The following is a 5879-nucleotide window of genomic DNA, read 5'->3' on the forward strand; positions in this document are numbered from 1 at the left end:
TCTGTGGGTCAAAGAATAAGTCTCAATAAAAATCGTAAATTACTTAAAATACTATAAAAAATGAAAATAGAGACAGTCAAACTGAAATATAGACAATAGAATACTGAAAAAATATCTAGCATTAAATACATTGAAAATATATAAAAATTTCTGTACAGCCACTATGAAAATTAGTGTGTCAGTTCCTCAGAAAGATAGGAATCCATTTAACTCAAGATGCAGTTATACCACACTTGAGCATATGCCCAAAAGTAGCTTCATCCTGCTCATTATTGCTACTCTATTCATAATAGCCATGAACTGGAAACAACCTAAATATCCTTCAACAGAAGAACGGGTAAAGAAAATGTGGTACGTTTATATAGTGGACTATTAGTCAGCTGTTAAAAACAATAATATCACAAAATTTGTTTGCAAACAGAGGGAACTAGAAAAAATATATCGGGATATTAGGCATGAAATGATAACCAGTCTACAATCCATAGACCCACAAAGGTTAGACATAGAGAAAGGGACTGGTAGGTCAGGACACATGAATCTCCCTGAAAAGGGAAATAGATTTTATAGGTGGACTGGATTCAGGGGTAGGGGAGGAATGATAACAAGAGGATTAGGTGGGAAGTGGGAGGGGAAATGGAATTGAGGAATGGCATGTTGGAAGACAGATAGCCTCTAAGAGCACTTGAGGAGCATTTGCGGAGTGGTGCTGACCCCTAGTGCAGTGGAAACTTTGTAGCTTATATGAAGGTGATCCTACTGAAACTTCACTACAATAAGCTTTTAGTGCTGAGAATGGGTTTCATGCAATTGAATTAATAACCAACAGGGTCCCATGAAAATCCCTAAACAATTCAGGTTCTTGCCAAGAGAAAAGTTTGCGCTCCACAAACTAATAGCAAGACTCCATTGCTGAAGTCAACACCTACAAAACACATTGAGCATGGAGAGTTCGAGATGGTGCCTACACAGAAACCTCACTCCTATGTTCTCGTGTCTATGATGTCTATGACTCGCAAAGGTATTCTGCAAGCTCCAAAATGAGAAACCCGACCACAAAATGTTGATCTACAATCTTTCCTGCCTGCAAATATACTAGGGCAATAGTAACCCAAACTTGTGGGAATAACCAGGCACACTCCATGAGATGGAACTCATATTTATATGGCACTGCTTGAGTTACCAAGAACAAGAATATAGGTAGCCTACAGGCATAGGGTAAAATTAATACCACTAGTCTGAAAAACAACAATAACAAAAGTATATTCTCCATACTCATAGATGTCATCATCAGAGAGGTTTTCTCCTCCAACATATGGGAACAAATACAGAAAGCCACAACAAGGCATTGAGAGAAAGTGATACCTTGGAACATACAGCCCTAAAAGGGATGCCTCCATCAAATCCCTGCCTTCAGAGTTCAGAGAACCCCACAGAAGAGGAGTCATAGAGAGTGTAAGAGCCAGAGGGGATAAAGGATATAGGGAGATCAAGGCTCTCTAAATAAACTGAAGGAGAGCTATGTAAACTCACAAAACTGAAGCAGCAAGAACAGAGCCTACATGATTCTACACCACTTACTCTGCTTATATATTATAGCTTTCAGTTTAGTATTATTATGAGGCTCCTGAGTGTATGAACGAGTGGACCTCTGATTCTCATGACTACTCTTGGGGCTATTTTCCTTCTGTTAGGTTGACTTGTTTAGCTTCTATGTAATGGTTTTGGTTTTATACATTATGTTTTATTTTGTCATGTTTGGTTATCTCCTAGAAGCATTTTGTTTCTTTTTTAATTAATTTTTTATTTTTATATTAATTACAGTTTATTTACTTTGTATCCCAGCTGTGTCCTCCTCCCTCATTCCACCCCAATCCCACTCTCCCTCCATCATCTCCTCCCATTCCCCTCTCCAAGTCTACTGATAGAGGAGATTCTCCTTCCCTTCCATCTGACCCTAGCTTATCAGGTCTCATCAGGACTGGCTGCATTGTTCTCCTCTGTGCCCTGGCAAGGCTGCACCCCCCTCGGGAGATGGTCAAAGAGCCAACCACTGAGTTCATGTCAGAGACAGTCCCTCTTCCCCTTACTAGGGAACACACTTGGAGACTGAGCTGCCATGGGCTACATCTGAGCAGGGGTTCTAGGTTATATCTATGATTGGTCCATGGTTGGAGTATCCGTCTCAGAAAATACCCCTATGCCCAGATATTTTGGTTCTGTTGCTCACTTTGTAGAGCTCCCGTCCTGTCCAGGTCTTATTATTTCCTACTTCTTTCATAAAATTTCTTGCATTCTGCCCAAAGTTTGGTTATGAGTTTCAGCATCTGCTTTGATACCGTCCTGGGTAGTCTTTCAGAGGCCCTCTGTGGTAGGCTCCTGTCCTGTTTGCTGTTTACTCCTTCTTCCAATGTCCATCCCATTTGCCTTTCTGAGTGAGGATTGATCATCTTACCCAAGGTCCTCCTTCTTGCTTAACTTCTTTAGGTGTACAGATTTTAGTATGTTTATCCTATATTTTATGTCTAGAATCCACTCATAAGTTAGTGTATAGCATGTGTGTCTTTCTGCTTCTAGGATATCTCACTCAGGATGATCTTTTCTAGATCCCACCATTTGCCTACAGACTAGGAAAGGATCTTCACCAACCCTTTATCTGACAGAGGGTTAATATCCAGAATATATAAAGAACTAAAGAAGTTAAAACGTAACAAATCAAGTAATCCAATTAAAAAAATGGTACAGAGCTAAACAAAGAATCTTCTGTAGAGGAATATAGAATGAGAGAGAAACACTTAAAGAAATGCTCAAAATCCTTAGTCTTCAAGGAGATGTAAATCAAAAAGACCCTGAGATTCTACCTTACACCCATCAGGATGGCTAACATCAAAAACTCTAGTGATAATACATGTTAGACAGGATGTGAAGAAAGGGGAACCCTTCTACATTGCTTGTGGGAGTGTAAACTTGTACAACCACTTTGGAAACAAATCTTGTGCTTTCTCAGACAATTAAAAATAGCATTTCCTCAAGATCCAACTATAGCACTCCTAGGCATATAACCAAAATATGCTCAAGTACACAACAAGGATATTTTCTCAACCATGTTCATGGCAGCTTTATTCGTAATAGCCAGAACGTAGAAACAACCCAGATGTCCCTCAACTGAGGAATGGATACAGAAATTGTGGTACATTTATACAACAGAACATTACTCAGCAATTAAAAACAAGGGAACCATGAAATTTGCAGGTAAATGGTGATATCTAGAAAATATCAGCCTTTTGTTTCTAATTAGAGACTGAAAAAGAGTAGATAGAGATGTAAGAGGAAGTATATATGGCAGTGGGGATACTGGAGGATTAGAGGAGGCAAAACTGTACTCAGATAATACAGTAGGAGCAAATAATCTATGTTTAATAAAAGGGAAAAAGAAGATAAATGAAAAAGAGATTAATACTCCATATCTCAACCTTAGGAAATAGTAAAATAACCCCAAAGTAAACAGAAGGAAGGAAATCATATACCCTAAGCAGAAATCAATAACACGAAAATAGTAAAACAATAGAAAAAAGGGGATTGTACAAGCTACTTTTCTGTTGTCATAAAATGCCATGACCAAGTCCAACTTAATGGAAAGTTTGTTTTAACTTACATTCTAAGGGCTAGATTCCCATGATACCCATAATGACAGAGAAGACATAGCAGCAGGAGATGGAGGCCTACAGTTCACATTTCAACATCACACAGAAAGCAGAAAGAACTGAAAGGTAAGGCTATAAAATAATTTTTTTTCAGAAATTTTATTTTTTATTTTTATAATTTATTCACTTTATATCCCAATTATAGCCCTCTCTCTTAGCTCCTTTCAGTCCCTTCCTCTCCCCCTTTTCCTCACATCCCAATCCCCTAGACCAAAGAAAGGTGGAGACCTCCTCCATTACCATCTGACCCTACCTTATGAAGTCTCTTTAGGACTGCCTGCATCCTCTTCCCCTGTGGCCTGGCAGGTGCTTCTCAAAGGCACACATCAGGGAAATGTAACCAAAGAGTGAGGAACAGAGTCCATGTCACAAACAGCCCCTGCTCCCCTTACTAGGAGATCTACATGGAGACTGCCTATGGGCTACATCTGAGAAAAGGGCCTAGGTCTTCCTCAGGTGTGGTCCTTGGTTGGTACATCAGTCTCTGCAGATGTACCAACCCCTGGGCCCACGTTTTTTGGCTATGAGTCACAGCATCTGCTTTGATTCCCCTGCTGGGTGGAGGGTTTCAGAGAACATATATGTTAGGCTCCTGTCCTGTTCTCTCTCTTCAACCACTTCTGGTATCTTATCTATTTGTGCTTTTGAATCAGAATTAAGCATCTTATTTTGCGTCCTCCTTGTTATTTAGCTTCTTTATGTCTGTGGATTTTAGTACTTTTATCCTGTATTTTATAGCTAATCTCTGCTTCTAAGTGAGTATATACCATGATTGTCTATCTGGTTCTGGGTTACCTCATTCAGTGTGATCTTTTCTAGTTCCCAATGTTTGCCAGCAAATTTCATGATTTCCTTGTTTTTAATAGCTGAGTAGTATTTCATTGTATAGATGTAGATCAAGAGGACACAAATTGGAAAAGAAATAAAAATATCACTATTCATAGATGATATGATAATATACATAAGTGACCCCAAAATTTTACCAAGGAACACATATAGCTGATAAACATCTTCAGCAAAGTGTCTGGATACACTAAATCTGTTAGAAGAGAAAGTGGAGAAGACAGTTGAACTCATTGGCAGAGGAGACAGCCTTATACCAAGGCTATAAAAATTTAAGCCCCGCCTAGTGATTTTTCCTTCCAATAAGGCTCTTGTCCTAAAAGTAACAGAGCTTCCCCACACAGCATCCCCAACTGAGGACCAAATATTTAAATACATGTGTCTATAGTGGGAATCAATTCTTATTCAAAGCACCACAGGGAAAATTCTACCATAAAAGAATATTCCAGATACAAGTAATTTCATTGTTAAATTTTAGAAAATACTTAAGGAAGATATAATTGAAGTATTTACAGAGAAGAAAAACTGCTTATTTTATAAGCCCAGAATTAGTCTATTATGAAAGCCAAATAAAATATCTTAAATAAAATATAGGTCACTATCTCTGTGGCCATAATGGAAAACTCTTAAATATTAATAAATCTAATTAACCATCTTATACAAAGAATAGCATAACATATCAAAGTAAGATGTGAGTCCTTCCAGGAATACAGTATTTGTTCAACAATTATAGGACAATGGAGTTCAATGTGTTATCAAATTTAAAAGTATATATATATATTCATAAAAACATGTAGAGTAGACATACTCATTGTATACAGGAGGGCTACTGATTTTTTTTTTAGTTAATTTTGTATCCAGCCACTTTGCTGAATGTGTTTATCAGCTGTAGGAGTTCCCTGGTAGAGTTTTTGGGGTCACTCACGTATACTATCCTATACTATCATATCATCTGAAAATAGTGATAATTTGACTTCTTCCTTTCCAATCTGTATCCCCTTGAACTCCTTCAACTGTCTTATTGATCTAACAAGGACTTCCAGAGCTATGTTGAAGAGATATGGAGAGAGTGAGCATCCTTCTGTGGGATTGCTTTAAGTTTCTCTCCATTCAATTTGATGTTGGCTATAGGCTTGCTGTATATTGCCTTTACTATGTTTAGATAAGTGCATTGTATCCCTGATCTCTCCAATACTTTAAACATGAATGGATAATGGATTTTGTCAAATGTTTTTTCAGCATCTAGGGAGATTACCATGTTTGTTTGTTTGTTTGTTTGTTTGTTTTAGTTTGTTAACATGGTGGATCACATTGATGGATTTCCCTATATTGAAC

Source organism: Psammomys obesus, unplaced genomic scaffold (genome assembly GCF_907164565.1).
Source record: "Psammomys obesus unplaced genomic scaffold, mPsaObe1.curated_primary_1811, whole genome shotgun sequence".
NCBI lineage: Eukaryota > Metazoa > Chordata > Mammalia > Rodentia > Muridae > Psammomys > Psammomys obesus.